Here is a 12,688-nt window from a genome sequence, read left to right as displayed (position 1 = left end):
CGATGGGTTCGATGACGGTTTGGATGTACCATGCACTATTCAGTGTCCCCTCGACGATCACCAGTGGTGTACGGCCAGTGTAGGAGATCGCTCTCCACACCATGATGCCGGGTGTTGGCCCTGTGTGCCTCGGTCGTATGCAGTCCTGATTGTGGCGCTCACCTGCACGGCGCCAAACACGCATACGACCATCATTGGCACCAAGGCAGAAGCGACTCTCATCGCTGAAGACGACACGTCTGCATTCGTCCCTCCATTCACGCCTGTCGCGACACCACTGGAGGCGGGCTGCACGATGTTGGGGCGTGAGCGGAAGACGGCCTAACGGTGTGCGGGACCGTAGCCCAGCTTCATGGAGACGGTTGCGAATGGTCCTCGCCGATACCCCAGGAGCAACAGTGTCCCTAATTTGCTGGGAAGTGGCGGTGCGGTCCCCTACGGCACTGCGTGGGATCCTACGGTCTTGGCGTGCATCCGTGCGTCGCTGCGGTCCGGTCCCAGGTCGACGGGCACGTGCACCTTCCGCCGACCACTGGCGACAACATCGATGTACTGTGGAGACCTCACGCCCCACGTGTTGAGCAATTCGGCGGTACGTTCACCCGGCCTCCCGCATGCCCACTAAACGCCCTCGCGCAAAGTCCGTCAACTGCACATACGGTTCACGTCCACGCTGTCGCGGCATGCTACCAGTGTTAAAGACTGCGATGGAGCTCCGTATGCCACGGCAAACTGGCTGACACTGACGGCGGCGGTGCACAAATGCTGCGCAGCTAGCGCCATTCGACGGCCAACACCGCGGTTTCTGGTGTGTCCGCTGTGCCGTGCGTGTGATCATTGCTTGTACAGCCCTCTCGCAGTGTCCGGAGCAAGTATGGTGGGTCTGACACACCGGTGTCAATGTGTTCTTTTTTCCATTTCCAGGAGTGTATATACCTCCGACCATTTCCTTTATTATTAGTGTTCAGTATGTTATGTGCATCCGAAAAGTACTCCATTGTGGCGCAGGTAAGTTAAATGGTTGGGCACCCTACACCTAGAGGAAAACGTTTCAGCGGTTGAAGGAAACTAGTCTCCTTTTTTAAAGCTTTTTCTTGTACATCCGAATTTTGGGAGCAATAAAGATGAGTTCAGTGAAGTGAATGAAAAAATATAAGCTTCATACAAAATCCCAACCGTTAAGTTTCTTGATATGCTTCCATGTATGAGGCTATTTAGAATGTAAGGTCCGATCGATCGCGAAATGGTAACCACAGTGAAAATCCGATGACGTTTCACGTCGCTCGTTTCAATTCAGATCGAACATTGAGAGGGTAAAAAGCCTGGAAAACGATGTGTCCCGCCAAGTATGAGTGGCTGCCTTCTACGACGAGGTTATTGGAAAGCTGGCACAATGCTACGACAAACGTCCCAGTCAGGGCGGCGAGTGAGTAAAAAAGTAGTTGGCAGGTATAGCTAACTCTTGCAAATAAAACATTTTAGAGTTTCGCTCTGATTTCCATTTCACGACCCATCGGACCTTACTTTCTGAACATCCCTCGTAAATGTAACAAATGTATTGCACATACAGTAATGTATTTATACGCGTAAGTGTTCAGCTCGTTTACGAACCAACCAGGAGTTACCAGGCAGGAAAAAGCAATGAGGGTGCTCTATTTTCGTTGATGACATTTTATGTAACTGTCATTATTTCGGATATCAAGGAAATTTTATTACGTGCATGACACACTGCTGCCATTATTGTTTCGCCTCAGGCGTAGAACAACAATGGCGAATATACAGCCGTGTACGGATCCCACTCTTCTGTCTCCCCTCTCACTGCCGGCCGAAGTGGCCGTGCGGTTAAAGGCGCTGCAGTCTGGAACCGCAGGACCGCTACGGTCGCAGGTTCGAATCCTGCCTCGGGCATGGATGTTTGTGATGTCCTTAGGTTAGTTAGGTTTAACTAGTTCTAAGTTCTAGGGGACTAATGACCTCAGCAGTTGAGTCCCATAGTGCTCAGAGCCATTTGAACCATTTTTCTCCCCTCTCACTGATGTCCAGCCGAGAATGGATTTTTAGTCTGAGCCGAAACCGTGATCGAAACCAAACAAAATTCTCCTCCAATACTGGAACAAAACGTGTGAGAGTATGTAGATATGTAGGGAAAAAACAATAGTTTCTCTTTATTTACAGGAAGTAATGAGTGCTATCGACAGGAGGAGTCCATATTTATTTGTTCCCAGAAGGCTTATTACACCGTTCCTCACAAGCGGCTTCTAATCAAAGTACATGCTTATGAAGTGTCGTCTCAGTGACTGAATTCACGATTTCCTGTCAGAAAGCAACTGATGGGAAGCCATCGAGTGAATCTGTCGTTCAGCACCTAGTAAAAACGAATTGCAAAATTATTTGAACAAGATATCTGATTGCTGCGAAATGTGGCAGAGTACATAAATAATAGGCCTACGTTAAATTGAGGCGACGCGATAAAACACACAACTTTAAAGGTTGTCAGTTGAGTTACGGAGCTCGGTATTACATATACCAACAAGTTCTATTAAACTGGAACCATCACGCAGAAAATGTTGTGTGGAAAGTGACCTAAAGACTACATTTTATTAACACAATTCTTAAAACAGGCTTTTCATCTACTAAAGAAATTGCATACACAATACTTGCCTGTCTGCTTCTGGAGTATTGCAGCAAAATACGGGATCCTTACTACTGGGGCGTCAATGACTAAAACAAATGCTTTCTCGTTGCTGCGAGATCTTTTCACGAATTTCGATCAACAACTTTGCCTTGCGAATAAGAAAATATTTTGTTGGCAGCAACTGACAAAGGGAGGAATTACAATGCTAATAAAATGAGAAAAATCAGATTTCGCACGAAAAGCTTTAGGTGTTCATCTCTTCCATGTGCTGTTCGAGAGCAGAATTGTGGAGAAGTAGTCTGAAAGTGGTTCTATGAGCCCTCTGCCAAACAATTAGGTTTGAGCTACAGAGCAGTCGTATATTGACGGGGGTTGGGAAGTCTATATGTTTGCTAAATAGCCCCGCTATCGGATATAAACCAATTAGACTCCCTCCCAAATAATGAATGAACAATTCAATGAGTACTACATGATACAAGTATCACAATAAATTAGCTGTAATATAGTGAAGTACCTTTTAGGTCATCTGACAAGCAACAGTGCTTCTACACTGAAGCGCCAAAGAAACTAGTATAGGCAGGCGTATTCAAATACAGACATGTAAACCGGCAGAATACGGTGCTGCGGTTGGCAATGCCTATATTAGACAAGTGTCTGGCGCAGTTATTAGACCAGTTATTGCTGCTACAACGGCAGGTTATCAAGATTTAAGTGAGTTTCAGCGTGGTGCTATAGGCGGCGCACGAGCAATGGGTCACAGCATCTCCGAGGTCGCGATGAAGTGGGGATTTTCCTGTGAGATCATTTCACAAATGTACCGTGAATATCAGAAATCCGGTAAGACATCATATCGCTGCCGCCGGAAAAAGATTTTGCTGCAAAGGGACCAACGACGACTAAAGAGAATCTCTCAACGTGACAGAAGTTCAACCCTTCCGAAAATTGCTGCAGATTTCAGTGCTCGGTCATCAGCGTGTGAACCATTCAACGAAACATCATCGATATGGGCTTTCGTAGCCGGAGGCCCACTCGTGTACCCTTCATAAATGCACGACACAAAACTATACGCCTCACCTGGTCTAGTCATCACCGGCATTGGACTGTTGATGATAAGAAACAGGTTGCCTGGTCGGACGAGTCTCGTTATGGAGACAACCTCATGAATCCACGGACCCTATATGTAAGCAAGGGACTGTTCAAGCTACTGGAGGCTCTGTAATGATGTGAGGCTTGTGCAGTTGGAGTGGTATGGGCCTCCTGATACGTCTAAATACGACTCTACTGACGACACGTACGTCTGATCACCTGCATCCAATAATGTCCATTGTGCATTCCGATGGACTTGGAACTCCAGAAGGACAATGCGACACCGCACAAGCCCAGATTTGCTACAGAATGGTTCCAGCAACACTCTTCTTAGTTTAAACACTTCTGCGGCCACCAAACTCCCAAACATGAACATTATTGATGCCTTGCAACGTGCTGTTCAGAAGAGATCTCCACCCCCTCGAACTCTTACGGATATATGGAGAGTCCTGCAGTATTCCTGGCGTCAATTCCCTCCAGCACTACTTCAGACATTAGTCGAGTCCATGCCACGTTTGCGCTCGCGGGGACCTACACGATGTTAGGCAGGTGGTACCAGTTTCTTGGGCTCTTCAGCGTATATATAACCTTGGCACGTCTCACTCAAGGGTCGGGGGTAAGATTCTAACCTTCACGTATCAAAATCAAACCATTACATTCGCGAAGTTGTACCATGATTTTCGTAATGTTAGTACAGAAGACAGATAGCACTAGTGAACTGAATGTATTTCATCTATAATGCGAGTTGAAGACTTATTGCTCATACAAATCTGAAAGCATATCTTCAGAGAGAAGTTTGAATTTGTTGAAATTGTATAAAATGACTTTACTGTCCCTACAGACCATCTCGCTATCACAACTCGATCTCACCGTATCCATCTGTATATGGAACGATTACAGAATCCGTCATTGGCGGCCCATCAAAGACTGATGCTGGCGACTTAGCTCAAGTTAGCCTGAAGACCCGCATCTCATCTACTCTCAGATGGGGACAATAAAGGCTAGTGGAGGAGATGTCTAACGGTGAAGGATCCCAGTGGCAAACATTTCCAGAGCTACAATCTGTTGGAGAAGACTCCCACAGATGTGATCTTGTACTAGCTGCTTGCAAAAAGAAAGACTCGTATTTCTGTATTTTGCGTTCTTCGGTTAAATCAGATCGACAGGGATACGAATATCCTGAGCGCCAACAACTGAAAAGATTCTTTAAAAGGTGTTGGTCCCCCTCCCCAAGTTTTGCTTCAGGCGGTTAACCAGCAATGCACTTCTTACCATTTCGTGATGAAAATAGGCATTTCACTCCCTTTTTGACTCTTTCTGTGGCCAGTGAAGTGGAACTTCGGCAGCGCAGTAGAATTTCTCTCTCTAATTTCCATTTCATTTACTGGCAGTTCTTGTACTGCGTAAGCATCCAGGTTTTGTAGAACCAGCATTCATCAGTGTGCCACATTTACAAAGATGTCGCAAACTACAGGCCCTCACTCTATTTTGTAGATGACATCTATGGCGTCCATTGCATTCCAAAGAAACAGATTTCTACATCTTGTTGGCAATAGTTCTTTTCCTCTCCTTGCTAAAAATAGCCTTTTCCCTGGTTCAAAATGGTTCAAATGGCTCTGAGCACTATGGGACTTAATCGGTGATCATCAGTCCCCTAGAACTTAGAACTATTTGAAGATAACTAACCGAAGGACATCACACACATCCATGCCCGAGGTAGGATTCGAACCTGCGACCGTAGTGGTCACGCGGTTCCAGACTGAAGCGCCTGTAACCGCTCGGCCACTCCGGACGGACAGCCTTTTCCCTCTTACCATCCTAATGTGAAGTAAGTCGCTGCTGGAGGCCTTACCCCAGGGGAGAACAAATCTATGTTGCCTGTGGGGCACCCGGCACCACTCATTCGAGTGGCATTGACCTGCATCTCTGCTGGCGCGACCTTTCTTAGATTTTCCCTGTGTGTATGTATGTGTGTGTGTGTGTGTGTGTGTGTGTGTGTGTGTGTGTTTGGGAGGGGGGGGGGGGGGTTGGCCTCCCTGTTCGCCTGCGTGATCCCACTGCGCGCCTAGGCGCTAGCAGCTCATCCCAATGTGCTTTCAGACTGGCTGCATACGTATATAAACAATGAAATCGCAAATGAAAATGTAAATTACGTTAAGTAACTACTGAGAATCGCTGTCACTGATATGCGTTTCATTCCTCGGTGTTGATTAAGTATTTCGATCTGGTCGTTCTACATGTCCTCATTTTATATTAGTTGCAGGACAGTTTTGGAAGAAACGGTCACGTAATATTTTGCATACGCAGATGTGGATGCACAGAGAGATTGTATGGAACAGGATTTCAGAGGCCACGAAAGAGTGATATTGAGCGGAGATGTACGGAAGCTTTCTCGCTTCAGCCGGAGATTATTCTTACGGCACAGAGGGGCGGCACTGAGCTTCCGCAACGATGAGCCACTGTTCGTGCCAGCGATGCGATGCGGCCGCATGCCGCTCTCATTTCATAGCAACGAGTTGTCTGTAGGGAAGGGAGTGGCTTGAGTCAACGAGAGGCGGGCCCGAGTGAGTTCTTTGCGCGGCTGCGGCCGGAGAGCACAGTAATTGTGTTCACTGGGGCGCCCAGCGGCAGCGCTGTTTTTATTGTCCCTCGTTGCCAAATAAAGAGCGGCGACTCGGCCGGCGGAGGCACCGCATGAATTATTAATGCCCGCTGCCAGCGGGTCAACCGGTGCAGCCCTACCACCCTGGTGCAAATCTCATCGACCCCGCGATCGACTGGGCCGCCTGAGCTTCCGAGCCGGGAGGGGTCTTCGTCTCAGGCGACTTCCGGGAGGAGCAGCGCCGACTTGCGTCCCGCTCTGCCGCGCGGCACAAGCCGCTCGTGTTGTGTCCCGGGCCGCAGGTCGAGGCGAGTCCCTGGGGACCACTTGACGTAATGAATCGCCGGCCGTGTAACTGCCGTTCTGTCCCCCTGCCCCACAAAGCCCCCAGGTGCCCCACAGGAGACGGATGTACCTGCTCCTCGCCGCTCAATGATGTCCCCTTGCTCTTTTCTGCTCCACCCTCTCATGCAGCGCCTTGCGAGAGTCTTCTGGGAACTGTTGTGACGTCTTCACAATAAAAATGGCATCTTTATCGCTGTTCAATTGTAGTTCGTTGTAAGCTTCGTAATTTAAACAGCACCCAACCAAAATATGGTTTAAAAATTTCATTTAACTCAAACTATCACCAGCTTCGGATTTTTTACAAATGCATCTTGAGATGCCTCTTAAAGATGTTCAAAATGGTTTAAATGGCTCTGAGCACTATGGGACTTAACTTCTGAGGTCGTCAGCCCCTAGAACTTAGAACTAATTAAACCTAACTAACCTAAGGACACCACACACATACATGCCCGAGGCAGGATTCTAAACTGCGACCGTAGAGGTCGCGCGGTTCCAGACTGTAGCGCCTAGAACTGTTCGGCCACTCCGGCCGGCCTTAAAGATGTCTTTGCTTTCCCTTTGAGCTCTCGTTTTGTAGGACTTCAACCTCTGAGCTTCCTTCGTGTTTAGTTTTGCAGTTGTTGCTGGTATCGAGTGCTAAAATAAAGGAACAGTTTGTGCTTCAAAGTATGGAAAACTTACGGGAGTTCTTGTTTTTCCCTCTCTGTCCCTCACAGAAACGTATACGAAATGATTTTGAAGTTAATAAAGCATTATATATGTTGAAAACTTATGCAGCGTGTGTGACAAATTCGTCCTGTATTTGTGCAAACATTTTTGCATGCACACAGTGTGAGTGCAATTACTTTTTATAGAAACTTCTTCAACACGCGCCATTCTGTTTTAAGGCATCAAGCACACTCAAAATTCACAAAACGTGGCTTAGATTGACGTAAGTACAAAAACAATAGTTGGAAAGACGTAAAAGTAGTAAAGATTTTAAGTTACAGATGCTGTATAGCCTACATGGGCACAGGAAAATTGGTCTTTGATGAAATTAAGTTAAAGTTCGGAAAGAAAAGTTAAATTAAGTACAACAAATTCTAATTCGGCATTCTACTGAATGGCTAAGATTAAACAAATAACAAGCACAAAACACGGTCCCAACGGGAAATCAAAAGAGCCGTTAGAAGATGGATTTGTAGTAATTCAAAACCGCCAATGGTTTGATATAAATAAACTTTTTCAGACCATGCTGCTCGCTGGTTGATGTTTCAGATTATAAACTTTTCACTTGTACTACAGCCACATTTCTCAAAACGTCTCTTCTCTACAAGATAGCGTTAGCCAGTTAGTTCTAACATAGCTCGTAAGCAGACATTTGAAGTGAAATGTAGGGGTGAATCACCAAATAAAAACTGTACCCCAGAAACTTTTGAAATGATCATACGCTCCAATCAGTAACCTGTTTATTATGGTGGAACATACATACGTAAAAGTTCGCAGCTCGTGTGATGGCTCATTTAGAGAAGTGTAAGTTCCATACTGGTCAGTCATAGACTGAAGGGGGCATGTGGGTATCCTGTTTCCTTCACCTTAAGGAAAATATCTCCCTGGGTAACGGTCTCCGGCGGAAGAGTGGGAACAGTGGATATAGTGCCACGTCCCTGGCAAGCAGGAAGGTATGCTTACCTAACGCTCAAGCACAGGTGCCAGGGGATCGCCGGACACGGCAAAGCTAACCCGTTCTGGACAATGTTTGTCACGTTGTCTATGCGACGTCTTGCGTGCATATAAACCCGTAGCGGTTTTGAGAACTGAGAAATTATTTGCAAATAACTAACGGATATGGATCGGTTGCTGCTAAATCTAACTTATACTCTCCCGACACTCACTCCTTTGAAAATTGTCACTGCCTGAAAATTGGATCGACATTAGCGTCCATAGCGGCGAGAAAGCCAGGCTACTTAATTAAAGAAACAATTATTACTGTGTTCGTTCGAAGCATTACTACATTATCAAGAGACATGAATGATCCTGAAATAAACATTAAAATAACTGAATGCTGACTTAAGATACAACTTATTCACGAAGTAATACTTTCGAATTTTTGTATAACTATAGTTTACTTCACTGAAACCAAGAGATAATAAACATAAATTTCTTGCATGAGCAGCATAATACAGTTTTCTGCTTGATGTTCTTATTACGATAGCCACATTCCTCAACACCTAACAATTTTGTGTGAAGTGTAATGATATGTACATTCGTACACGTCATTCGACTTTCTAATACAAGAAATAGTTTGGTAAACGTAATTACTTTTGGTTTAGAAGCGAATGTGTTGAAGATTCTTGCCTTTAGTAGCTCAGATATAGAAAAAATTGATTTTTTCTGTACTGGGAAACAGTTTTTTCCCTTTTGACGTTTTATTATCGCTTCTGTGTGTTTTTCCCTTCGGCTACAGCTCTAGTGGATTGTTTGGCACGTTAAATAATGTAGGTGTTGCATCCCAAATAAGTTTCTTACTTTCCACATTCACTGATTTGACTGGAAGTGCAGTGAAGGAAACCACGTTGCTGAGTCGATATGTGATGTTTTTGTGCAAAACGTCAGCTCTTCTTATGGTTACTAACAATCCTTCAGTTAATATCTATAGGCTACAGATCGGAAATTCGGAATAGGTATTAAAATCCATGGAGAAGAAATAAAAACCTTGAGGTTCGGCGATGACATTGTAATTCTGTCAGAGACAGCAAAGGACTTGGAAGAGCAGTTGAACGGAATGGATGGTGTCTTGAAGGGAGGATATAAGATGAACATCAACAAAAGCAAAACGAGGATAGTGGAATGTAGTCGAATTAAGTCGGGTGATGTTGAGGGTATTAGATTAGGAAATGAGACACTTAAAGTAGTAAAGGAGTTTTGCTATTTGGGGAGCAAAATAACTGATGATGGTAGAAGTAGAGAGGATATAAAATGTAGACTGACAATGGCAAGGAAAGCGTTTCTGGAGAAGAGAAATTTGTTAACATCTAATATAGATTTAAGTGTCAGGAAGTCATTTCTGAAAGTATTTGTATGGAGTGTAGCCATGTATGGAAGTGAAACATGGACGGTAAATAGTTTGGACAAGAAGAGAATAGAAGCTTTCGAAATGTGGTGCTACAGAAGAATGCTGAAGATTAGATGGGTAGATCACATAAATAATGAGGAGGTACTGAATAGGATTGGGGAGAAGAGGAGTTTGTGGCACAACTTGACCAGAAGAAGGGATCGGTTGGTAGGACATGTTCTGAGGCATCAAGGGATCACCAATTTAGTATTGGAGGGCAGCGTGGAGGGTAAAAATCGTAGGGGGAGACCAAGAGATGAATACACTAAGCAGATTCAGAAGGATGTAGGTTGCAGTAGGTACTGTGAGATGAAGAAGCTTGCACAGTATAGAGTAGCATGGAGAGCTGCATCAAACCAGTCTCAGGACTGAAGACCACAACAACAACAGATCGTAATCTTTCTATGTACCGTTTCATACCTCCAAGGGTCTTTAGAAAACTAAAGAAAGACAAATGTGGTATAGTTACTTCGTTAGTGCCGATTGTAAGGTACTACACATGCTTCCCGTTGTAATATGTCTGTTAGAAATAAGTAAAAATGATAGATCTCGCACTCATCCGCTATCGTATTTAGAGAAAGTAGCTTCCTATCCGCTTGGAGCTCTGCTGTCACAGTGTATAACAAAATTGAGCAGTAATGTCATTTTTGTGTTAGACAGTGGTGTTGCTTTCTTGTTTAAAACTAATAACTGTTGTTTCCAGACGACAGCTGGAGCAGAAAATTCACCTGGGAGGAGAAAACAAGCCGGTGCTATAGTAGGGAGCCGAGCAAGCAATCTGAGTTCGTCTCTGTGGATGTCTGTAAGACAACCAGTCACGAGAGGAAATAGCACAGGAATCTTACTGGTGTTGATGATGGACATCCGTTACGAACTAGGAACGACCCACGCGTTCGTACCGGCGCTCGTTCAAGAGCAGCGTGGAGGCTATAATTGCGAATAGAGGGACCCTCCCTTTAAAAATTGAGATCTTCGAAGAAGAGGAAGTTTTACTGTAGGGACCAGGAATAAATTAACGGGTAGCTGAAAAATTTTAAACTCATTTACAAAAAAATCTAATCCAAAATTTTAAATGCACGTTTCGCGGGACAACGTATTTTAAACAACTTGTACTTTTGGCGTGAGACTCAAAATTCTTCATAATGTTTGTTATTTATTTACATTTAAAGATTTGTATGGAAAAATAAAGATTAGTTGAAAACATAGTTCTTTGCAGAAACAAAAGTTGAACATGAGTATAGGCCGACCACTGTAGCCGAGCGGTTCTAAGCGCTTCAGTCCGGAACCGCGCTGCTGCTACAGTCGCAGGTTCGAATCCTGCCTCGGGCATTGATGTGTGTGATGTCCTTAAGGTTAGTTAGGTTTAAGTAGTTCTAAGTCTAGGGGACTGATGATCCCAGGTGTTAAGTCCCATAGTGCTTACAGCCATTTGAACATGAGTATAAAATAAGGCGTCGAGACCAGAAAACCGTCTAAGTCTGATGTCTCCGCAGCTGTTTACAGTGAGATAATTTTTGTATCTAGCAACACAAATGACAGGCGGATTTCAGGCAATAGGACACTGATAATCCCCAAAAGCTGCTCTGGCTGGTGTGGAACATTCTGAAGGACGCCTTTGTGAGGAAGCCTAGTCACACATAAACAAACTTTTTTGTGAGGTGATGACAGCTCAATCTAATATCACATGTACATCCTAAATTACACCCGAAAAAAGTTTCTTACCAATCACACCTGTAGAAATTTCTTACGTCGATGGGCCACCAATATCGAGAGAATTAAAACCATTTGGAGACTTCGAGGAGGACAGCTTTTCGTAGTATATTATTCAATTATTCAACGACATTATTATCACAATCAGACCCGGACCTACGATATTTCCGAATCGAGGCAACAGCTTGACAGTGCCCCCCCCCCCCTCTCGAGCGTTTGAGGTAGTGAGATAAGACGTTAAATTTTTAAAAAAAATTGATTTTTCAAAAACATGTTTAGTTTATTTTGTAGCGAACAACTTTCTGAAGAGTTTGATACATAAAACATATATGTTCGAGGAAATGTAGGACATGTTATTTGGTATTACGTATGCCAGACGGTAGTGCCACGCCTCTTCGCACATCATTCTTCTTCGCGCATTCTCTGTGGAATTCAAGCGTGTATATTTTGTAATGGAAGCCATCAAACGTATATTCTGTACAGTGGAAATAAAAATGTCCTGTGTTGTCTGCCCTGCTCCCAGTCGGCCGGTTTGACATTCCACCCCCCTTAAAAATTCTGGATGCTGGATGCGATTATTTGTAACGGGGAGAAAAAGAACTCTTCATAAAATTTTCACTCTTATTACCTATTAGCTAATAACTTTCTCTTTTGTGTGACATAAAATTAGATATAAGAAACATAGAGCCAGTGAAGACAAGCAACAAGTAAGGCAGTACACGTTCCTTCAGTCCTTAGGTCCCAGCATTTTTTTTTCTGTCTAACCTTGCTACAGCTTTACACGGCGTGCTTTCCTTTCTGCGAAAGAATCTATAACGTCATCAAAGTTCATCAAATGTTTTGTTGCATGAAAAATCAAATTGTCGTTGTCTAATAATGAAAAAGCTGTTAATACGAGTAGTACCCGAGACTGGTGTGGTTTCTCGATTTGATTACGTATATTTTGTCACTGTCTGCTAGAGAAAACGCAGTAGGCCTTTCTAATATTGCAGCAATTGTAACACAAGCCAAATAAGCGTGACTGTTTTGACACAAAAGGTAATTTTTATGTACGTCATTTAATAAATAACAAGACAGAACATAATTCGCGAAGTACCAATATCAAATGTCTATTAGGCCTACTACAAGAAAAAAGTTTTATGTTAAGAAACAATTTTACATTTCATTCATACACTCCAGTTTCTAAAGCGTGAGATCGAAAAGTAATAGTTCGAAA

This window comes from Schistocerca nitens, chromosome 9, assembly GCF_023898315.1.
Source record: "Schistocerca nitens isolate TAMUIC-IGC-003100 chromosome 9, iqSchNite1.1, whole genome shotgun sequence".
Taxonomy (NCBI): Eukaryota; Metazoa; Arthropoda; class Insecta; order Orthoptera; family Acrididae; genus Schistocerca; species Schistocerca nitens.
This window is presented reverse-complemented; position numbering follows the sequence as displayed.